Source organism: Phodopus roborovskii, unplaced genomic scaffold, assembly GCF_943737965.1.
Source record: "Phodopus roborovskii unplaced genomic scaffold, PHOROB, whole genome shotgun sequence".
Taxonomy (NCBI): Eukaryota; Metazoa; Chordata; class Mammalia; order Rodentia; family Cricetidae; genus Phodopus; species Phodopus roborovskii.
In genome coordinates this window covers 24,965,467-24,990,665 of record NW_026126540.1, presented here as the reverse complement: position 1 = coordinate 24,990,665, position 25,199 = coordinate 24,965,467, and the positions used below count along the sequence as shown (strand labels likewise).

At 41.1% G+C, this 25,199-nt stretch overlaps 1 pseudogene; it reads right to left on the bottom strand.

Annotated features, from left to right (window-relative positions):
* Positions 1-2,712: 2,712 nt before the first annotated feature.
* Positions 2,713-21,499, bottom strand: LOC127232937 (serine/threonine-protein kinase H1-like; annotated as a pseudogene).
* Between the last annotated feature and the right edge of the window lie 3,700 nt (positions 21,500-25,199).

Genomic DNA, 25,199 nt, shown 5'->3' with positions numbered 1-25,199 from the left:
TCCCCCCACCCCAATTCCACATGTAGGGCAATGCCAGCCAGGTGGGGTTAGGTAGATCTGTCAGGTCATTTGAAGTAGGGACTAGTGTAGAGAGCTGCTAAGTGCCTCGCCTTAAAGATGGCACTGGCTTCCCACCTTCCTGATGGTGAGCACTCTCTGTTGTAAACAAGTCCTTATTTGGCTAAGCCTGTTCAGCTTGCTTGCTTCCACATAAGAGCAGCCTATCTGCAGGGTCCACATGGTCAGCACAAGGGGATTTAAGCCTGTGCGGGCGTTTCCCCGGGGTTGCCAGAAGAAGAAGCATGTTCAAGGATCCTGATTAAACTGCTAGAAGAAGATCTTCCCTGAGTTCCATTTTTCCTTGCTGGTCGAGTTTGGGTACGACAGACTAGGACTTCTTTCCTGTCTCTAGGTTAAGGCAGTATCCCTCCATGGGGGTATGTGTTCACAAGGACCTTTTGTGCACCAGGAATACATCCTGGTTCCATTGTCTGAGGTCCCTTAGACTGCTCAGTCCTTCTGGCTGAGACCCATATTCAGGGGGGCCTGAGTCAGTCCCATGCTGGATTCCCAGCTATCAGTCTGGGGGCCCATTAGCTCCTCCTTGTTCAGGTCAGCTGTCTCTATGAGTTTCTGCAACCTGGTCTTGTCTTCTCCCTCCACATCTGGATTCTAGTTAGACTCAGTGTTTAGGTATGGGTATTTGCTTCTGTTTTCAACAGGTACTAGATGAGGGCTCAATGGATAAGTTAGTTGTTGATCTCACTATCTGGGAAGGGCATTTATGGTTGCCTTTCCATGGTTGCTCAAATTGTTAGTTGGAGGCAGTCTTGTAGGTCTCTAGACCTTACTTTAGGTTCAGTTTTCTCTTCAAACCAATAATGGCTCCCTCTTTTGTGTTCTCTCTCTCTCTCTCTCTCTCTCTCTCTCTCTCTCCTGTCTTCTATTCCTACCCTGACTCAATTTTCCTAGTCACACATGCTTTCCTCTCCTCCCCCTCTCTTTCTCCTACTTCTGTCTCCATTCACTGCCCCCCCCCGACTTCCCCTGAGCTCTGGGGGTCTTGTCCTTTCCCCCTGCTGTGAGGGACTTTATATGAATCTCTTAGAATACACCTTGTGTGAATTATAGCCTGGTGATGCTTTGCTCTAGGTCTAAAATCCATATATGAGCAAGTATATACCATTCTTCAGTTGAGGGGCATCTAGGTTGCTTCCAGGTTCTTGCTATTACAAATAATGCTGCTATGAACATAGTTGAGCACATGTCTTTTTTGCACGGATGTGGATCATTTGGGTATATGCCTAAGAGGGGGATTGCCGGGTCCTGTGGTAAACTAATTCCCATTTTCCTGAGGGACCACCATACTGATCTCCAAAATGGCTGTAGTAGTTTGCACTCCCACCAGCAGTGGAGGAGTGTTCCCCTTTCTCCACATCCTCATAAGTTGTCATTGGTGTTTCTAATTTTAGCCATTCTGGCAGGAGTAAGATGGCATCTGAAAGTTGTTTTGATTTCCATTTCCCTGATAGCTAAGGATGTTGAGCACTTTATTAAGTGTCTTTCAGCCTTTTTGACTTCCTCTATTGAGAATTCTTTCTTCAGATCTGTACCCCATTTTTTAATAGGGTTATTTGGTGTTTTGTTAAAGAAGCTGAGTAGAAGGAGAGTTGAGCAGCCCAGGACTCTCCCCCCACTTCAGCAACTCCTTTCTTTCCTCTTCCTTTTGGAGGGCTGTGGGTTTGCAAGGATGTGCACCAATCACCACCCCTCCCCCCTCAACATATACCCAGACCAGACACTAGATGGCGCTGTCATAGAGCTACAAATAAGGCAGGGCAGCTTTAGAAAAGGAACTAGCAAAGGTCAATACCAAAGGATAGAACAAGGGATGAAGATGGAATGCTAAGAACCTTCTTTAGGAATATCCTTCCCCCAGGTAGCAGCAGTGGAACTCCCCTTAACCCCTCACGGTTGGGAAGGAGGCAGCTGGGGAATGAAATGGACATCCAAGTAGGAGAGGGAGACAATACTGGGCTCTACAAAGGCGATAGATAGGCATGATCCCTCTCATAGAGAGGCTAGGGTCTGAGGATAAGATCCTGTCACAGCCCTACCAACAGAGGCTCTGGCAAGTCTGGGGGCTAGAAGGGGTCCCTGGTGGCACCATGAAGAAATACTTCTCTTGGCTATGGAAAATGTTGGGTTGCTTGGATTTGACTGAGCCTAAGGGACCAATGAGATATCTGGGGCTTGCAATCTAATGTAAGACCTCCCACTGGAACATAATCTTAAGGGTCAGCATGGCATAGGATATGGGAGCTAGACCAATGCTTTGTGGATGAAAGGGAGGCTAAAGTAATGGATTCAGAGCCTTGAGCCATAGGACCCTTTCTACTCAACACTACAGACCCCTCTGGTCCAAGAAAGAGGCAAACATTAAGGACATCAGTGGGGACTGGATCCTGCCCTTTCTTCCAGCTCAAAGCAGATGCTTACCAGGCTCCCAATTTAGATGGTCCTGGGCCACTATGCCATCATAACAGGCCCAGGCCCATGATAGGAGGTAGGGGCTATTAACAGAACAGAGAAGAGCTGAGTCCAGACATGCTCTGGTCATGATGCGGAGATACAGAGAAGATATTGGGCCCAGGTGACAAACAGAGAGTGGCCAGGATGAGATGATAGTGTGTCCATGTCATAGCTGGTGGCTCAACCATTTTACTGCTGCTGATAGCGCAGGTTGAGCTCCTGCAGTTCCCCCTCCTGAATACAGCACGGATTGTTGGAGTGTTGTAGAGCGGCTGGAACATGTGGACTGTGAAGATTTGGTGATTTGGCAACGAGAGGAACCATACTTGAGGAGATTCTGGGAGATGAATCGGTGGAGTTTCTTCATGGAAAAAGAGGCCACCATGCTTAATACCCATGGGTATTTCAGGGTCTATAGTGCAGTCATTCGGGATCCAGGGCCCACTGTCAGCAGGCAGTCAATGAAGTCCTCAATCAGATTATATACACTAAGCCAGCACTCCCCCAAATAACTGTATTTGTCCCCAGGGATCTGCTGGTACAGCCGAGTGAGGTTGCCATCCTCAAAGGGCATGGTGCCACTGAGTAGGAAGTGGGCAATGACACCCAGTGCCCACATACCCACGGAATTGGTGTAGGGTTTTAGAACCAGGACTTCAGGAGCGATATATTCAGGTGTGCCACATGTGGTCTTCATCAGGCAATCATCACTTTTCTTTCCGGCACTGGCCAAACCAAAGTCAGTGATGATGATCTTGGAGTCAATACCAGGGTCGTAGTAGAGGAGGATTCCCAGGCTTGAAGTCTCGGTGTGAGATGTCCAGGGCATGCAGATACCTGGCACCATTCAGTACCATATGCAGCACTCTCGTGGCATCCGGCTCAGTGAAAGAACCTCTGGCAATAATCCGGTCAAAGAGGTCACCACCAGTGGCCAGATCCATCACCATATACATACGCTCCTGTGTCTCAAACACTTCCACCACCTGAATGATTTTGGCATGGTGCACCAGGCGCAGCACTCGGCTCTCAGACTCACACACTTCCCGCCCTTCTCGGTACTTGGTTTCGATAATATTGATAGCATATGGCTGTCAGGTTGCCCAGTGCTACACACATACCTCTCGGCTAACACTGCCTCAGCAAATCAGGGCCTTGATATCATACTTAGTTGTTGCACATGCGTCAAACTTGGCCCTGTACTTTGCCACCCTAGATCTGCGTGTGGTTCTGAGAGAGACTCTGTGTGGCCAGTAGTGGGGGCACTGGCGTAGGGAGGTGCATATTGACTAGTAGCTGGTAACCCAGCTTTAAGAGGGCCAACACTGTTCACCTCTGTGATGAAGTACGTGTACACATCATTCTTTTATTTATTTATTTATTTATTTATTTATTATTTATTTATTTATTTAATATAACCAAGTCCATTTAAATGAAAAAAAAAAAAAAACATTTATAGACAATATTTGGGAATTTGGGCATCATTCTTTCCAAACTACTTCCTGCTGGTAAGGGGCGCTGTCATGGGGGATTCTAAGAAGATGCAGAAATCCTGGCTGTAGTCTATAAGGCTGCTTTGTCCAGCTGTTTTGAATGTAGGATCACCTTGTACTCTGCTTCAGGTGGTCTGGCTTGATCAAACCACATTAGTCTGGAAGGAATCCACATCTTTTCATTTTCTGTGGAAACAAAAATAAAAATCATTTCCCCAGTAACTTGAACTTAAATTTTGGAGTCAAAGCGTTTTTTTGTTTTTTAATTTAATTTATTACTTTACATGTCGATCCCAGTTTCCTCTCCCTCCCTCCTTCCCTCCCTCCCTCCTTCCTTCTTTCCCTCCCTTTTACCCTCTCTGCCCTCTCACATGCACTCTAAACATCCTCCCCTCCCACCCCCCACCCCAATTCCATATGTAGGGGAATGCCATCCAGTTGGGGTCATGTAGATCTGACAGGTCATGTGACGTAGGGACTAGGGCTTCTCTCCTGTCTCTAGATTAAGGCAGTTATCCTTCCATGGGGGATGTGTTCCCAAGGTCCTTTTGTGCACCAGGGATACATCCTGGCTCCATTGTCTGAGGTCCCTTAGACTGCTCAGTCCTTCTGGCTGAGACCCATATTCAGGGGGCCTGAGTCAGTCCCATGCTGGCTTCCCAGCTATCAGTCTGGGGGCCCATTAGCTCCTCCTTGTTCAAGTAAGCTGTCTCTATGTGTTTCTGCAGCCTGTTCTTGTCCTCTCCATCTGCATCTGAGTTCTACTTAGACTCAGTGTTTATGTATGGGTGCTTGCTCCTGTTTCCAACAGGCATTAGTTGAGGGCTCCATGGATAATTTAGTTGTTGATCTCACTTTCCGGGAAGGGCATTTATGGTAGCCTTTCCATAGAAGCTCAAATTGTTATTTGGCAGCAGTCTTGTAGTTCTCTAGACCTTTCTTTGTGTTCAATTTTATCTTCAAACCAATATTGGCTCCCTCTTTGATGTTCTCTCTCTCTCTGTCTCTCTTTCTCTTTCCTGTCTTCTATTCCTAACCAGGCTCAATCTTCCTGGTCACACATGTTTTCCTTTCCTCCCCCTCGTTTTCTCCTACTTCTCTCTCCATTCACTGCCCCCCCCACTTCCCCTGAGCTCTGGGGGTCTTGTCCTTTCCCCCTGCTGTGAGGGACTTTATATGAATCTCTTAGAATACACCTTGTATCCTAGATCCTCTGGTGGTGTGAATTATAGGCTGGTGATCCTTTGATCTAGGTCTAAAATCCATATATGAGTGAGTACATACTGTGTTCCTCTTTTTGTGACTGGGTTACTTCATTCAGGATGGTTTCTTCAAGTGCCATCCACTTGCCTACGAATTTCAAGATACCATTATTTTTTTCTGCAGAGTAGTATTCCATTGTGTATATGTGCATGTACATCTTCATTAATCATTCTTCAATTGAGGGGCATCTAGGTTGCTTCCAGGTTCTTGCTATTACAAATAGTGCTGCTATGAACATAGTTGAGCACATGTCTTTTTTGCACGGATGTGGATCATTTGGGTATATGCCTAAGAGGGGGATTGCCGGGTCCTGTGGTAAACTAATTCCCATTTTCCTGAGGGACCACCATACTGATCTCCAAAATGGCTGTAGTAGTTTGCACTCGCACCAGCAGTGAAGGAGTGTTCCCTTTTCTCCACATCCTCTCCAACATGAGTTGTCATTGGTGTTTCTAATTTTAGCCATTCTGGCAGGAGTAATATGGTTTGATTTGCATTTTCCTGATAGCTAAGGATGTGGAGCTTTTTCTTAAGTGTCTTTCAGCCTTTTTTATTTCCTCTATTGAGAATTCTTTGTTCAGTTCCATACCCCATTTTTTTAATAGGGTTAGTTGGTGTTTTTTTGACTAGTTTCTTGAGTTCTTTGTATATTTGGAGATCAGCCCTTTGATGGATATAGGATTGGTGAAAATCTTTTTCCAGTCTGTGGGCTGCCTTTGGTCTTCTCCACTGTGTCCTTTGCCTTACAGAAGCTTCTAAGTTTGAAGAGGTCCCATTTATTAATTGTTCATCTCAGTGTCTGTGCTCCTGGAGTTATGTTCAGGAAGCTGTCTCCTATACCAATTTGTACAAGGGTACCTTCTATATTCTCTTCTAAGAGGTTCAGTGTGGCTTGATTGATGTTGAGGTCTTTGATCCATTTGTACTTGAGTTTTGTGCATGGCGACAGACTTGGGTCTATCTGTAGTCTTCTAAACACCATCATCAAATTGTGCCAGCACCATTTGTTGAAGATGGTTTCCTCACCCCATTGTATTCTTTTAGATGTTTTGTCAAAAATCAGGTGTTCATAGGTGTGTGGGTTAATATCAGGATTTTTAATTCGATTCCACTGCTCTACCTGTCTATTTTTGTGCCAATACCAGGCTGTTTTTAGAACTATAGTTCTGTAGCAGAGCTTAAGTCAGGGATGGTGATGTCTCCTGAAGTTCTTTTATTGTACAGGGTTGTTTGGCTATCCTGGGTCTTTTGTTTTTCCATATAAAGTTGATTATTATCCTTTCAAGGTCAGTGAAGAATTGTGGTGGGATTTTAATGGGGATTGCATTGAACCTGTAGATTGCTTTTGGAAAGATTGCCATTTTTACTATGTTTATCCTACCTATTCAAGAGCATGGGAGATCGTTCCATTTTCTGGTATCTTCTTTAATTTCTTTCTTAGAGCCACAAAGTTCTTATATTATAGGTCTTTCACTTGTTTGGTAAGTGTTACCCCAAGATACTTTATGTTGCTTGTGGCTATTGTAAAGGGTGATGCTTCTCTGATTTCTTTCTCTGTCTCTTTGTCTTCTGAAAACAGTGGGGCTACTGATTTTTTTGAGTTTATCTTGTATTCTGCTAGTTTGCTGAAGGTGTTTATCAGCTGTAGGAGTTCCCTGGTTGAGTTTATTGGGTCACTTATGTAAACTATCATATCATCTGCAAATAGAGACAGTTTGACTTCTTCCTTTCCGATTTGGATCCCCTTGATCTCCTTTTGTTGTCTTATAGCTTTAGCTAGAACTTCAAGTACAATATTGAAAAGATATGGAGAGAGAGGGCAGCCTTGTCTTGTTCCTGATTTTAGAGGAATTGCCTTAAGCTTCTCTCCATTCAGTTTGATGCTGGCTGTTGGTTTGCTGTATATTGCTCTTATTATGTTTAGGTATGTTCCTGTTATCTCTGATCTCTCTAAGACCTTTATTATGAAAGGGTGTTGAATTTTGTCAAAGGCTTTTTCAGCATATAGGGAGATGATCATATGGTTTTTCTTTTTCAGTTTGTTTATATGGTGGATCACATTGATAGATTTTCATGTTAAACCATCCCTTCAATCCAGGGATGAAGCCTACTTGGTCATGGTGGATGATTTCTCTGATGTATTCTTGGATTCGGTTTCCAAGTATTTTATTGAGTATTTTGCATCAATGTTCATCAGTGATATTGGCCTGTAGTTTTCTTTCTTAGTTGTGTCTTTGTGAGGCTTGGATATCAAGTTATTGTGGCCTCATAAAAAGAGTTTGTCAATGAACCTTCTGTTTCTATTGTGTGGGACAATTTGAGGAGTATTGGTATTAGTTCTTCTTTGAATTTCTGGTAGAATTCTGTACTGAAGACATCTGGCCCTGGGCTTTTTTTGGTTGGAAGGTTTTCGATGACTACTTCTATTTCGTTGCAGGTTATAGGTGTATTTAAGTTGTTTGTTCTTGATTTAATTTTGGTAAGTGATAGTTATCCAGAAATTGATTCATTTCCTTTGAATTTTCAATTTCTTTGGAATACAGGTTTTCAAAGTATAACCTGAAAATTGTCCGGATTTCTTCTGTGTCCATTGTTATGGTCCTCTTTTCTTTATGATTTTGTTAATTTGCATGTTTTTTCTCTGCTTTTTCGTTAGTTTGGATAAAGGTTTGTCTATCTTGTTGATTTTCTCAAAAAACCAACTCTTTGTTGCATTGATTTTTTTTGTATTGTTTTCCTGGTTTCTATTTTGTTGATTTCAGCCCTCAAATTGATTATTTCCTGGCATCTACTCCTCTGTGGTGAGTTTGCTTCTTCTTGTTGTAAGGCCTTCAGTTGAGCTGTTAATTTTCTTATGTGACTATCCTCTGTTTTCTTCTTATGGGCACTTAGTGCAATGAACTTCCCTCATAACACTGTTTTCAAGGTGTCTCATAAGTTCGGGTATGTTGTGTCCTCATTCTCGTTGAATATTAGAAAGTCCTTTATTTCTTTATTTATTCTTAGACCCAGTTGTGGTGCAACTGCACATTGTTCAGTTTCCATGAGTTTGTAGATTTTCTGTGATTTGTGTTGTTGTTGAATTCCAATTTTAAAGCATGGTGGTCTGATAAGATACAGGGGACTATTCCAATTCTCTTGTATCTGTTGATACAAGAGATCTGTTATATCACCTAGTATGTGGTAGATTTTAGAGAAGGTTCTATGTGGAGCAGAGAAGAAAGTATATATTTTTTTTGTGTGTTGATGGAATGTTCTATAGATGTCTGTTTAACCCAGTTGAGACATATCTTCTGTTAGTTCTTTTGTTTCTTTGTTGAGTTTCTGATTGGTGGTCTTGTCTAGTGTTGAGAGAGGTGTGTTGAAGTCTCCCACTATAAGTGAGTGAGGTTTTATGTGAGGTTTGAGTTTTAGTAGCATTTCTTTTACGAATGTGGGTGCCTTTGTATTTGGGGCATAGATGTTCAGAAATGAGACTTTGTGTTGATGGATTTCTCCTGCAATGAATACGAAATGAAAGTCTTCATCTCTTTTGATTAATTTTGGTTTGAAGTCTAACTTGTTAGATATTAGGATAGCCACACCTGTTTTCTTGTTGGGTCCATTTGATTAGAAGATCTTTTCCCAACCCTTTGCCTTGAGGCAATGTCTATCTTTGAAGCTTAGATGTGTTTCTTGTATGCAGCAGAAGGGCAGATTCTGTTTTCATATCCATTCTGTTAGTCTGTGTCTTTTTATAGGTGAGTTAAGACCATTAATGTTGAGGGTGAGTAAGAACCATGGATTTTTGATGTTTGTTTGTTTTAGATTGTTTTTGGCAGTGATATTGTAAATATATTTGTCCTGCTATACCCTTGGTTTCTGGTGTAGTGAGATTATCTGCTGCCTACATCTTTGTGGGCATAGTTAACAACTTCCTTGGGTTGGAGTTTTCCTTTCAAAACTTTCTGTAGGGCTGGATTTGTAGATACGTTTTGCAAAAATCTGGCTCTGTCATTAAATATCTTGTTTTCTCCATCTATTGTGATTGAGATTTTTGCTGGGTATAGTAACCTGGGCTGACATCTGTGGTCTCTTAGTACTTGTAAAACATCTATCCAGGACCTTCTGGCCTTGAGGTTTTCCATGGAGAAGTCATGTGTAATTTTGATAGGTCTACCTTTATATTTTACCTGTCCTTTTTTCCTTCGCTGCTCTTAATATTCTTTCTTTATTCTGTATATTAGTTGTTTTGATTATTATATGTCAAGGGGTCTTTTTTCTTTGGTCCAGCCTGTTTGGTGTTCAGTATGCTTCTTGTACTTTCATGAGCATGTCCTTCAGATTGGGAAAGTTTTCCACGATGATTTTGTTGAATGTTTTTTGCACCTTTGAGCTGGGGTTCCTCACCTTCCTCTACTCCTATTGTTCTTAGATTTGGTCTTGTCATGGTGTCCCACACTTCCTGGATGTTTTGTGTTAAGGATTTGTTGGATTTATGATTTTCTTTGGTCGATGAATCTATTTCTTCTAGTTTATCTTCTGCACCTGAGATTCTCTCTTCCATCTCTTGAGTTCTATTGGTTATGCTTGTCTCTGTAGTTCCTGATCCTTTGCCAATTTTTTCTATTTCCAGCATTCCTTCTGTTTGTGTTGCCTTTAATTTCTCTATTTCAGTTTTCAAGTCTTGAACAGTTTCCTTCACCTACTTAATTGTTTTTTTCTTGGCTTTCTGTACTTTCTTTACTTTCCTTAAGAAATGTGTTCATTTTCTTCCACTTTTTTGTTTGTTTTTGCTTCCATTCCTTTAAGAGATTTTCTCACATCTTCTTTGATGGCCTCTATCATTTTTATGATGATAATTTTTAAGTTGTTCCCTTATGCTTCATCTGCTTTGTTGTATTCTGGTCTAGTTGGTGTAGATTCCCTAGATTCTGTTGGTGTCATGCTTGTCTTTCTGTTGTTAGGTGTTTTCATGTATTGCCATCTTCCCATAGCTTCTTCCAGTAGGTACCTCTCTCTATGGTATTTCCCTGGTGGCTTAGGTGGGTCAGAGGTTCAATGACTGTAGCTCTGGGTGGTCCAAGCTCTCTAGGAGGTCTTTCCACAGGCAGGGGCCCAGGGATGGGGTTCAGCGGTCAGGCTCCAGCAGAAGACTGGCCATGGGGGTCAAAGATCTAAAGGCTGGGACTCAGGATGTCCTTTGTGCCTATAGGCAGATCTAACCTGTGCCTGGCACTCTCCAGCTGAGGCCTCTTTAGCAGAGTCCCTGCGATGGTAGTCAAGGATCCTGCCTGCAGGAACCACTGCAGAGTGGTTCAGCAGAGATAGGCGGATCTCTGGTAGGGGCTTGAAACTCCAGTAGAGGACCGGTGGTGGGGGTCAGAGACCAGGCAGGTGGAAATTATGAAGTGTGGTCCTATGTGGAAAGGCAGGTCTCTTTGTATTCAGAGCTGCTCCTGGAGGTTCCCTGAAGGTGTCTGGATTGTTGGCTCCACCCTCTGTCCCAGTGCTCAACCAGAGCAGTGGGACAGTGGGCAGGGTAGGGCACAGGGTAGAGAGAGGGCAAGCTCTAGGTGGGGGTGGGTGGGGGTGTATCAGAGCTCCAAAATCACTGGGACAGGACTCAGGAGCAGGGGGATCTGGGGCCAACCTAGGGAACTCCCAGGGAAGGGTGTAGGGGAGAGTCCACCTTGGTCCCAGACTCACTTCTAGCCAAGGCCTGGCGATAGGGGACAAAGGCTGAGCTGATACTCAGGATGTTTCTGCACCGATGGTGGGATCTAGCTGGGACCTGGCACTCTCCAGCTGAGGCCTCTTTAGCAGAGCCCTCTAGCCAAGGCCTGGAGATAGGGGCCAGCTGGTTTTTATGGATATGTTCAAGGTGTTGTAATTCTATTTCAATTAAAAATATATTTTTAAAATGGTGAGTAAATTGAGTATATTTGCAATCATGGAGTCTCTGCCTTTACTCATGGATTACTGAGAATACATTTAAGGGGCTGGGATGTCAGGGCATAGCTACATGGTAGAAAGCTTACCTAGCATGCATGCGGCCATGGGTTCAATCCCTAGCACCACATTATAGTAATATAAAGCTTAGTTTGATATTATATCTGTAGCTTCAGAAGGAAGAAGTGACATCAATTATTGGAACTTTGTATTTTTCAGTATAAGCATTTAATATACTGATTTAACTGTCCCCCCCAAACTGGTGCTATATGCTTTTCTTACTCAAATAGAATGTTTTCTAATTGCTCTAGGGACTTCATTTTTTATTCATAGTACACTTTAACAATACAATAATTGTGATGGGTAGTGTTTATTGTCCAGTTGAACAAGGATAGAATCTCCTAGGAGACAGGTCTCTAGGCACACCTGCAAGGGTTTATCTAGACAGGATTAGCTTCTGGGCATGGCTGGAAGAGATTCATTCTCTCAAGTTGATGAAGGTGAGGAGATCCACCCTAAGAGTGCATGATGTCATTGGCTGGACTTCATGGAGAGGAGCATGTAGGCTGAACACTAGCAACCATTGCTCTTCCTCTTCGCATGGACACATGTTCGTGTCTGTTTCTATCTCCTTCTGCTTTGATTTCACCGCAATGATGCACTTGAACTCTGAGTAAAAATCCCCTCCCTTATGCTGCTTCTGTTGGGTTGTTTTGTCATAACAACTGGAAGAATACTGACTGAGGCATTTAGTTCTGTATGTATTGCTAAATCTGTACGTTTTCCCATTGTTTATTGGTTGGTAGTTTAATTCCAGTGTGGTTTGTGAACATACTTTAAATAATTTCAGTTCTTCTAAATGTGTTAAATTTTTCTTTACAATTTTAGAGATAGTTCCAAGGGCTATTGTGCAAAGTATTTTAAATAAATTTAGTTCAAGTTTGTTAATAATATTAAATACAACCTGCTAATCTTTTTTTAGTTAATATATTCTATCAAGTCACACTTTCTGTGAACTACACTTTTCTGTAGACTGAATATTTATGTTCCCCAAATTAATATGATAAATCCCTAATTCTCAGTGTGATATATCTGGGTGAGTATCCTTAGGAGGGTAGGTTTATGTAGAGTTATAAATATAGAACCTCTACAGTGGTCCTCAAAAAGAGACTGAGAGATAATACCTGCACTGTTTGTCCCCCCATATATCATGTGAATACACAAATGAAGGGATCTATCTATAAACCAGAAAGACAGGTGCGTCATCAAGAAAGAAATTGGCCCAGACTCTGATCTTAGACTTCTCAAGCTACAGAAACGTGTTAAGTGAATGTTTGTTACTTAAACCACCCAGTCTATTTTATATTTGTTATAGCAGCCCATTATAGCCAGTTATATTGATGTAATTATTCCTACAGTTTAGGAAAAATTAACTTGCCTTCTGAAAATCTAACAATATTGATTTAAAATCTATTCGCCTTGCATAGAGAAACTCATTATCAATGAGTGTGCACTGTGCTTAGTAATCACAGTGTGTGTGTGTGTGTGTGTGTGTGTAACATTATAGAACTTTACTCTCTCTGCTTAGAGAACTTAGGTGCAATGATGCCATAGTAGTAGTAATTACTATTGGCATCCATATCTTAGTTTCTCAATCACATTTTAAAAGAAAAGATTCATGAACTAATTAGGAAAATAGCTTCCTGGGATTTACCAAAAGCTCATGAGAGTCAAACTGAAAACACTCAATGGAAAAAACTAGAAACTATTCAGAAACAAAGTAAATAATATGATATTGAATTGTATTTCAAATAACAATATAAATATACATGGATTCTAATCTGTATAAGTGAGTGACTGGAAAAAGATATGCATGCTATTGCTTGGGTCTGAAGTGTCCCTCAAAGCTTGTTTCCTCAGACTTGGGTGCTATTGAGAGGTGGTGAGATCTTCAGAAGGTTGGGCCTAGTGAAAGGAAATTATGTTATTGAGGAAGTACCTTACAGCTGCTCCTGTCCTGTCACTGCCTTTTGTTGATTCCTGGCTTCTATGACTCTCCTACCACAAGTACTTTCTCATTACAGACCTACAGGAAGAGCTGAGTAAATGTACAAGAGCTGACCTCTTAATCTATGAGTCACAACAGCACATGCCCTTCAATAACTTGATTTATACCAGAGTACCTGGGAACCAATGCATATGTGTGGAATGAGACAAGTTTTTAAAAATAGGTTTACAAATAGCATAATTTGAACAATATCTTTAAAACTTATATATTTTTCAACAAACATTTAAATTTTGCTTTGAGTTTTATGAAACCTACAGGTTGGGAAAAAGTAACCTGGTCCCTTCTGAATGCTTGTTATTCAACCATGCTGTGGGCTACTTTTTTTTTTTTAGTGTCATTAATTTAAATTTTGATTACTTTTTATCAAGACAGTTTCTTATTTTAAGCTTTTTAGTTTTTATGTAAGTTGTCATTCCTATTACTATATTTTACTATTTTTTGTCGGGTTATATGACGGTAGGTATTTTTTTGGTTATAAAAGCTATAGGCCTTTGACTACGGTTTCTTATTGGCCAACTCTGACTTAATTATTAACCCATACTACTAATCCATGTATTTCCACATGGTATTAGCTTACCAGGAATGCCAGACCTGCAGCTCATTTGCCTGTACATCTCTGCAGAGAAGAGAGTGATTGCTTGTTTGTTTCTGCTTACATTCTTTCTGCCCAGCTATGTCACTTCCTGGTATCTTATGACAAGTCTGCTCTGCCTGTATTTCCCAGAATTCTCCTCATATCCTTGTTCCATCTATCTTGCTTCCCTACTGGCCAACAGTGCTTTATTCATCAACTAATAAGAGAAACATATGTACAGAAGAACATTCCACATCTCTTTTTCTCCTGTCTAAATAAAAAGAAAGGGTTTAACCTTAACATAGTAAAATTATATATAACAAAACTTATTAAGCAAGAACTATAAATACAATATTTAGTCCATTAGCATTTAGCAAAATTTAAAGAAAATATTCCATTATATATCCTATCTTTGTGAGTCTAAAGTTTTATATGTAACTTACATTTTATCATAACTAAGGAAAACAATAACTATCTATTTTCAACTCTATCAAAGACCACAGAAGGATAGTATATAAACTCTAGAATTGACAGAGGCATTTGCTACCTGGACAGTCACCCTTAGTTCTTCTATAATGTTGGAGCATCCATTTTCAGCCCTTAGGCCATAGTGTATCTGGCAGACTTCTCAGCAGAACAGGACATTTTAAACTGTCCACCTGCAGTCTCAGTTTGTCAGTCATTTTTCTGTGTCCTGAAGAATGTCTGCCAGACTCTTACATGAAGCAAGAACCCTTCAGGACTGTCCTTGTTTTGCAAGTTCAGCAGTCACTTTCCTGTGGGTCCTGCATGTCCAGTTTTAAACAGTCCAGGCAAGAACATTTTCTTGCCCAAATGGCTATTCCTGCCATGTCATAGGCAAAGTCCATAAGGAGTTTCTTCAATGCCCATCTTCCTATCTGAAGTGACTGGTGTTACCAGGAACAGTTATGTCTCACTGTCAAGAAAAACGCTAAACCATTTTAAATGCTATATTTTGTTGGCCTTTGAAAGGTTTGAATGTTGTTCTTTCCTTAGCAATTGAGCAATTCAAAGACAACAGCACACAGTATCCAGATTCTCTGTGTACTTTCCAACTTCACGTGGCTTTTCTTTTTATTACTCTATTTCTTTTACTTCTATTTTTTTTTTCATTTTTTGAGACAAGGTTTCTCTGTGTAAATTTGGCTGCCCTGGAATTCACTCTGTACACCAGGCTGGCCTTGAAATCACAGAGATATGCTTGCCTCTGCCTCCTGAGTGCTGGGATTAAAGGCATGTGCCACCACACCCAGCTACTCTGCTACTCTCTCTCTCTCTCTTTCTTTCTTTTAACTTTATCCTGTTTCCTTTTCTCTCCTAAGCCTATGTATATTTTTAAAAACACTGTAAATCTTTAGAGGTTTTTATTCATTTGAATCTGTCTTTACTTGTCTCTCTACCTTTTTTCTAGCCACAAGTCTCTTATTTGCTAAAAAGCATTGCTAAAATTAAATCCATGGCTGTTTCAAGATGGCAGGGGTACATTTACTGTTGCACTGAGAGCTGTGTTCACTGCTTTGGCTTACACTGCCATCCAGCAGCATGCTGCCTACTTGGAGATGTGGTCACTGCCTCTGCCAACTGCTTGAACACACCATTCAGTTGTTAGCAGGGCCTCTTAAAGGAGCCCTGAAGTTTTTTGCTGAGTCAGGAAACCTCCCTTAAAGAGCCACATGAATCTCTGCTTGTCTCTAGCAAAACAGAGCCCACCTGAGAAAAATGCTGCTAACAAGAAGCCTTGCTTGTTTCTGTTCTTTTGTTTCTTAAATTCCCTTTAAGCTTTTGTCATTCTAGAAATCCATGCCTCATGTTACTGACACCATTTTGTAAAGTGAGGTTTTCTTGGCCTGGCTAGGCCCTGCTGCCCTTCTCTGCCTGAAAGAAACACTTAGACTCTATATTAGTTATAAAGCTGTTGGCCTTTGGCTATGGTTTCTTATTGGCTAGCTCTGACTTAATTATTAACCCATACAACCAATCCATGTATTTCAACATGGTATTGGCTTACCAGGAATGCTGGACCTGCTGCTCCTTTGCCTGCTACATCTCTGTAGAGAATAGCAGGAATTTTTCTTAATGTGAAAATGTTTTACATTAGAATATTAAATATTTTCTAGGCTTATAAATATAAAATTTTAAAATAACTATAGTTTTGTGCTCTAATTACTCTTTTACATTTAAAAAAATGCATTTTTTTTGGAGAATTGTATGTATGAGTGCTGCATTTACATTATTCCCTCCTATTTCTCCTCTAAGTTTTCCTGTGTCCTTTCTACTTGTTTTCAGATTCAAGGTATTTTATTTTAATTAAGTTAATAAGCATAACCTACTGAGATTATTTACTGTTACTCATATGTGTTTTAGGGCTGACATCTTGGTACTGTCTTACCTATCAGGGGAGCTGTTCCTTGAGAAGACTGTTTCATCCTCTCCCAGGAACTGTCTACTGCCTGTAGCTTTTCTAGGGCTAGAGCCTATATTGTTGAGTCTGGAAAGGGCAGCTTCCTTGTCTTACTGACGCAAATGTCCTGTCCTAGTCCTCTGGATCTTGTAATCTTTCACCCTTCTTCTTCCATTTGTTCCCTGAGCCTTAAATTCTCTCTCTCTCTCTTTCCTCCCTATCTCCCCACTTTTTCCTCCTCCTCCTTCTGTGTAATCTTTTAATAATTTGTTCAAAACAAGCAAACAACTTGCCACCACAATGATGTTATGGGTTATACTACAGATGATGTTTGCATGTTTCCATACCAAATATTCTAAAGTTTTCAATGGTGTGTGATGCTGTGCTTTATCAACTTCAGGAATCATTAATATATTCACTTTCACCTGGGTTAATTCATCTACATGTTTCACACAATTAAGAAAGTACTTACCAACATTAAATGCTAAGATGTGGTTATTGTTTGTGTGGCTTGTTGCAGCAGCACCTTATGACTGGCAATTTGCTAGCAGAAGCACAATCAGCTTAGAGTTTGCAGGAGATGGAGGACAGGAGGAAGTCCTGCAGACTATACTCATAGGAAAACTGTGCTCTTCCAACAACACCCCCTACACCACCACATCCCATGCTCTTTTTCTGAATTGATAATAACAGAAGTAACTATAAAACCAGGTAAGTTTTGTCTTCACTGAGAGGGGTAAGCTGAAGTCTTAGTTACTTTCTTGGTCATTATCAGTGTCTTCATGTGTTAGCATATCTTTGAAATTATCAAGTAACTTTGTCATTGCCAGGCATCTATTTTAAATAGTAGGCATTTTTCCAACGTACTTTTTGCCAATATGGTTATGTGATATAAATAATATATGTAATCTAATATAATAGTATATATCTTTAAAGAGGATAAACCAATTTTCTTGAGAGATTTAGTTCTTCTAAAAATGATAGGAACCTACATCACAATTATTTATGGCTCTTTCTTGTTTTTTGCACTTTTGTCCGTGAAAGAGAAGAAAGTGTTTTTCTCTGAATACAAAGATCTTCTCATAACAGTCTTCTGGCATATATTCCAAGAGACAATTATGCCCTTTTCATTAGGTAAGTTTTTGAATGTATTTATTCTATTTATGTTCATGAGTGTTTTACCTGCATGCATGTTTGTGTGGCTGGATTTATGTTGAGGTCTTTGACCCATTTGGGGTTAAATTTTGTGCATGGTGATAGTCATAGGTCTATCTGCAGTCTTCTACAAACCATCATCCAGTTGTGCCAGCACCATTTGTTGAAGATGCTTTTCTCCTTCCATTGTATAATTTTGGCTGTTTTGTCAAACACCAAATAATACTATTAAAAAGTGGGGTACATGACTGAATAGTAAATTCTCAATAGAGGAATCCAAAAAGTCTGAAAGACACTTAAGAAAGTACTCAACATCCTTAGCCATCAGAAAAATGCAAATTGATACAACTCTGAGATACCATCTTACTCCTGCCAGAATGGCTAAAATCATAAACACCAATGGCAGCTTATTCTGGAGAGGATGTGGAGAAAGGGGGAACACTCCTCCACTGTTGGTGGAAGTGAAAACTTGTACAGACATTTTGGAGATCATTATGGGAGTTCCTCAGGAAAATGGGAATCAGTCTACCACAGTACCGGGCAATTCCCCTCTTAGGCATATACCTAAATGATCCACATACATGCAAAAAAAAGATCTCTGTTCAACTATGTTCATGGCAGCATTATTTGTAATGGAAAGAACCTGGAAGCAACCTAGATGCCCCTCAACTGAAGAATGAATAAAGAAGATGTGGTACATTTACACAATGGAATACTACTCAGTGGGGGGGGAAATGGAATCTTGAAATTTGCAGGCAAATGGATGGAACTTGAAGAAATCATCCTGAGTGAGGTAACCCAGTCACAAAAAGAGGAACATGGTATGTACTCACTCATATATGGATTTTAGACATAGAGAAAAGGATCACCAGCCTATAATACACACCACCGAGAAACTAGGATAAAAGGAGGAACCTAAGAGATTGATACAAGGTCCATCACAGAAGAGGAAAGGAACAAGAGCTCCTGAGCATATTGGGAGTGGAGGGGGCCCATCAGTGGAGAGGGAGTTAGGAGAAAGAAAAGGGGTGGGGAGGAGAACACGTGGGACCAGGAAGATTGAGTCACAGAATGACTAGACCAGAACAACAAAAAAAGATGCCATAATAGAGGAAGCCATCATAGGTTTTAAGAGAAAAATGACTCTAGAAAAATGTCCAGAGACCAAGGATGGATGGCCCCAAGCTAACAATGTGAAGAATAGTGGAGAGGCTACCTTAAATGCCCTTCCCTGATAATGAGATTGATAATTAACTCATATACCATCATAGAGCCTTCATCTAGTAGCTGATGGTAACAGAAGCAGACACCCACAGCTAAACTCTGAGCCTAACTCCTGGAATCCAGTTGCAGAGAGGGAGGAGTGATCAGAAAAGTGGTCAAGACCAGGCTACAGAAACTCACAGAGACAGCTGACCTGAACAAGGTGGAGCTCATGGATCCCAGACTGATGCTATGAACCCAGCATTGTACCAACGCAGACCCCCTGAACATGGGTCTCAGTTAGAAGGCCTGGGCTGTCTAAGGGACCTCTGACAGTGGAACCAGGTTGTATCCCTGGTGTATGAAAGGACGTTGGGAGCACATTCCCTAGGGAGAGATACTCCCTTAACCTAGAGGAAGGAGGCAGGGCTTAGACTATTTTCCAAATAACTACAAAATAAATATTTAATAGAGCAGCCAATATTAACCTGGGAAGCAAGTCAGAAACTTCTAGATCTTGACAGCTTCTCTCATTTGTGTTTTGTACGTAAGGACTAAAGTACCATTGCAATCCAGTTTTTTTTAATTAATTAATTAATTTATTTTATATAACCAAGTCCATTTAAATGAAAAAAAATTTATATACAATATTTGGGAATTTGGGCGTCATTCTTTTTAAACAACTTCCTGCTGGTAAGGGGAGCTGTCATCGGGGATTCTAAGAAAATGCAGAAATCCTGGCTGTAGTCTGTAAGGCTGCTTTGTCCAGCTGTTTTGAATGTAGGATCACCTTGTACTCTGTTTCAGGTGGTCTGGTTTGATCAAACCACATTATTCTGGAAGGAATCTACAGCTTTTCATTTTCCGTGGAAACAAAAATAGAAATCCTTTTCCCTAGTAACTTGTCCTTGAACTTAAATTTTGGAGTCAAAGCATTTTTTTTTATTTAATTTATTATTTTGCATGTCGATCCCAGTTCCCTTTCCCTCTCTCCCTCCCTCCCTTCTTCCCTCTTTTCCTCTCTCCCTTTTACCCTCTCTGCCCTCTCACATGCACCCTAACCACCCTCCCCTCCCCTCCCCCCCACAGGGCCACCAGACTGATAGCTGGGAAGCCAGCATGGGACTGACTCAGGCCCCCCTGAATATGGGTCTCAGCCAGAAGGACTGAGCAGTCTAAGGGACTTCAGACAGTGGAGCCAGGATGTATCCCTGGTGCACAAAAGGACCTTGGGAACACATCCCCCATGGAGGGATAACTGCCTTAACCTAGAGACAGGAGAGAAGCCCTAGTCCCTACTTCACAGGACCTGTCAGATCTACATGAACCCAACAGGATGGCATTCTCCAGGCAGTTTTTTTAAGCAAGTCTATTTACAGTTATCTGCTGGTCATATTTTGGATCTATGGAAGTGTTGACCTACCCCACCCCTCTCTCCTAACTGTAAGGAGAAATAGGCCAGGGAGTGCTGAAGACTTCATACTCTGATATAGTTGTTCTATCAACCTGACTGGATTTAGACTGGAAACATCTCTGTGTTTACAGAAAGGTTTAAATAAGGAACAATGACCTATCCTGAACATAGGCTAGCATCCCATATTGAAAACAAAACAAAACAAAAAAAAAAAAAAATGAGGAAAGCAAGTTGAGCACCAGCATTCGTTTCTCTCTGCTTGCTCGTATGCTCCTGCTGCCTTCCCCATCACAATGGATAGCATTAACCAACCTTTCCTTCCAGCCTTTCCTGCTTGGGTCAGGAATTTTGTCACAGTAATGGGAGGAGTAACTCATACTAGCTCCCTAGAGGCAGAAGCATTGGCTGTGACAGATCTGAACTTGCAGACCTGCCTATGCTTTGTAGTCAGTCATGCAAGGACCTCAAAAGAATCCACTTCAGGAAGGTGGGAACTGAGATGGGTATCTTAGTGGCTCCCCTGGAGTTTCCTAGAAAGCCACTGGAATAGATATACTCCTCTACTTGCCACCAGCTGAAATTACATACTTATTTCCTTCACTTGTCAGATGTGTTTATCTTTTTTTCTGGACAGAGTATGCTCTATATTACCTTTATAATAGAGGTGCTTCAGGTTGTCAGTGTCCTGCCATGTGAACAGATTATTCTGTTTGGAATAGGAAGGTCCAGCACAGTGGGTTTATTATGAAAGGCTTGGAAGAGATGAAGGAGCAAAAGAAGTCTTAGGCTTACTTGGCGATCTGGAACCATCAGGGACAGAGCAGCTGCACTCACAGTTTTGTAGCCTTAGAACTTGCTAAGTAGCTGTGATTGTTCAGAATGTGCCCTCACCAGCAGCTGTGGTATGAATAATTTATAGAACAGTATTTGAAACTCTAGTCCTGCAGTTTCCAGAGCAATGTATTTGGTGAGAACGGGTGAGGGTCAAGGGGTACCATGGCCAGAGGTTGGTGTGACAGTCTCTTTCTGAGATGTAATTAGTGCAAATGGAAAGAATTGTCCTATTCTGCTATCCATATGATCTAGTCTCAAGATACTATCAAGATTACTATCGGGATGGTAATGATTCATAGATACTGGTGCTATAAGGAGATGAATTGATAATCTAATAGGCAGCTCCGACAATTCAGCTGGGAAATTGTGAATTATGCTAACCAAGAGATTCCAAAGAGCTTTGAAAACTTTTTACATAGAGCAGGACCATTGACCAGATCCAATGACCTGTTTCAGGCCCCTCTATCTCAGAGATGATTCTACTTACTCTCATGTGAGCCCACTGGACTGTTATTGTGTAAGCCCACAAGTCCATGATCCTAGGAGTTGCCGAAGATGAGATAGATGGGCGGAGGCTCTGGAAACTTTTTGGGATATCCTCATGACTCATCTCGACACTGGCACCTATCTTCTGACTCCTCCAGCTCTGCCTTCCACCCTACAAAGTGGGTGGGACACAGCCCACCCACCTGTCTGCATGGCACATGGATGTAGTATCTCTCACCAGTGATGTTGGTGTTACTTGGAGATGTCAAAACCATTAGTGAGAGCCTCACCCCACAAAGCAGGAAATGATCCAATCAGTTCACAGCTGGCATGAGACACACAGATTGGCTAACGGCAGAGCGGGATCACTTTAACCACCGGAGGAAATTAATCTGGTTTGTGCCCTCACTGTAACAAATACCCACTGGTTCACTGCTTCATTTCACTTGTTTGGTTAATATTTCCCAGGTCCTAGGATGATATATGGTGATCAACCATAGTAACTCCTGAGAATTACAAACTAGTGTAAATACCTCCATGGGCAGCTAGGCTATGGAAACTACATTTTGTAAGTAGAACAAACCCTTATAACCAAAGACTAGAAGAGCCAGAGGTGCTGAAGAACTGTAGGACAAGAGGTCAGTTCTCTTCATTTATGTCCCAAAAACCTTCTGTCCTGTCTTCTGTGGCTGTGTTTTGAAACCGGTGTGTGGCCTTCTAAGTCACATCATTGCTGAAAATAGTGCTACCCCATGCTACACTGGCCAAAACCATGCTGTAACCTCCAGAATGGCATACGAGTGTTTTGCAAATGGAGCTTCTTGTGGCAAGAACTTTGGAGACTATCTCACACTTGGCAATGACCTCTGGAAAAATGATACTGGGAATCCCAGCACATGCTTCAGGCCTTCTTGGCTTTCTCTGCTTACCCTCATGTTAACTTTTAGTTTTTGCTTTGTCAGTCATGAGCTTGAGGCTTTCTCTGTGTTTACTCTTATGGTAATTTTTAGTTTCATTTTGTCAGTCATGGTTGTAGCTGAGTTTACTGGGAACAAGAGCCCCTTGGATAAGACCTTGTTAATTTTTCTAAAGTTTCTACAGGGGAATTAAGGCCTCTTTGCAGTTTATTGATAATGACTCCATGATTTTTTTTTTTTTTTTTTTTTTTTTGGGACACAGAAACTGGTTCCTCCAAGTAACCCTGACTGCCTCTGAAGTCACCCTGAGCAAGCAGGAGGAAGTCACTAAGGTTAATGATTCTTGCTTACTTAACTGTAGAGAAGTAACTACATTCCAGGAATTTAGGATATAGTTTCTTAAGAGATGGTATCGAAAACTTATGGGAACATATAAGCAAAAGATAAAGGGCATGAAAGGTCAGATATCTCTCTGGTGCCGGGACATGAATGGCTAGATAACTTTTTTCAGCTGTAACTCCCAGTTCCCTTGGAAGTAAAAGGACATGTAGAAACTGCCAGGAAGAATAGAAACTTACCAGTTAAGAATTAGGTATCAATCATTACCACTCTGGGACTGTATAAGAAAAACCCAGATCATAAAAAAAAAAAAAAAAAAAAAAAAAAAAAAAACTACTGCTCACATAAAAGTGGCATGTAGACCACTTAGAAATTATTTAGATGTACACCTGGAAAATATTATTCTAGGTATGGTATCACACCCTCTACTGACTGCAAAAACGTAAAAGCACCATACTGTTAAAGACTAACTATAGGACTTGAATATCTGCTGCCAGCCTGAGCACAATATGAGTAGGATGTGTCTGTCTAGATAGAATCATCTGGCTTGCAATATAAAATCCAGGCTTAGATATGAGGTCAGTTTATGCCTGGGTAAAAGTTAATTCATGCTTAGATATGGGGAAAAGGTTAACCAATAGTAATAATGGAGTGAAGAAGAGGAAAACAATCTAAAATGAGTAAATGCCATTGGATAAGGATTAAAGAAAAATGAATTGAAACTGCCCATGCTTGGATTCTTTAGCATAAATAAAGATGGCCTGAGTTATTCGGCACCACTTGCTTGAACGACAACTAGTGGTCAATGTCGTTATTCTCATCAACTCCACACCTTTCCAGAAACCTGCTGGCGCTGAACTCTGGCACTGTGTACAATACAGAGGGCACAACTACAGCAGGTGGACATCAAGCAGAAACAGCATGTTGAGAAGAAATAGTAGGCTCTGAGATAGTTCATTCCTGGTTTTAAATTATAGCTCTATTAGCTTTTGACTAAGTGATTTTTCACAGTTGCCTATTTGTGTCCTGTTTTATTTGAGCCATTATTGCAAAGACTAAACTGACAAGTTATTTATGTGATGAGTTTGATGTCCCCTAAGACATAATTTCTTCCTCTTTTCCATAAAACATCAGGCTTAAGATATGACTGAAGACTATAATGGCCTGGGCAAATATTTCCTTTTATTTTTCTTTCCTCCTAACAGAAAGTGGGCTTCACACACAGTGTGACAAGCCTACATGGAAATAAGAGAAGCTGACTAAGAGCCAGGATACTTTCCAAACCTGGGACAGAATCTTCCCCTCTTGTTTCCTCCAAATTTTTCAGGAGCAGACCGTGTAAGACATGAGTGGATTGTGGGAGGGTCAGTGAACTAGTGGCACTTTGATTTTCTTCAAGAAAGAGTTCATGGATTCTGGGGAATGGATCCTGTGGAACTGAGGATCAATTTGAAGCCAATTTAGAACTACTTTCCACCTGAGAGGCCACAGTGACATTGTGACTCCTTTGCTAGGTGATCTGAAGAACTGGCATTTGAAACCAAGTCCAGACACAGGCTTATAGCCTCCTGTAGCAGACACCATCCACTACCCTCAAGGCTCAGTGAGAAGGGCATGGTCTATGGAGCTGGATTGGTCTGTATTATTATGGTGCTCTGTTACCCACAGATAATGGTGACTATAGTGAGATATTTGGACCCCTAAGTTTTATTTTCATCTATAGCTTACCTTACAGAGTTATGAGGAAGACTAAGCGTGGACACAGACTAGGGCAGCATTCAATAGTGCTTGAGAGATATTGTTCCTGTCTTTATACATCTACTATATTGAGGAAAGGAAAAGGGGCTGGTGTTCAAGGATAATTCAATCATGAAAGGCACTAACTGGTAGTGATAAAGATCATGCTAGCAGACTTGCTACATTTGAATTCTGGCTTGCCCACTTATCATATTGGATGCTTCATGCTTCATAACCCCCTTTGTCCTCAGGTCTCTGTTGCATGCATCTGTCTCATAAACTTTTTGGCACATAGAAACATTCAAATAAATGACAGAGTTTATCATTGTCATTTTGCTGGAATTCCTCCAATCCTAGGAATTTATTCCTGGAATCTATTCCTGAAAGCAAGGCCTAGGAAGATAAGTTGAAGGAAAGGCATGGGAACAGGAGAAGCTGAGATGTGCTAATGCATACCTAAACCCTGGGCTTTGAGATCATACAGCACTCATCCAAATTACCTTAGAATAATCTATGGTTCATGGAATAAATATGTTTCTGATGAGCTTCCTGGTATACTGAGCCAGGGAACACCATTGCAAAGTTTTTCTATGACAACCCAGACCAGAAGAAACCACCACCAAAGTTCCCAAAAGGAATGTAAATGTCAGGTTGGAAGGACATAGAGTAGCTTTTGGTGCAGTGTATGAATAACGAGAGTCTCTACTGAATGGCCCTACCATTAGGATGAGCTTGCACATGGTTTTTAGGAAAAGAAAGAGAAGTATTTCATGAAGAAGGTGGTGGTCATTTATCTCATGTTTAGGAAAATTCAATGTCAAGTAGAGACAT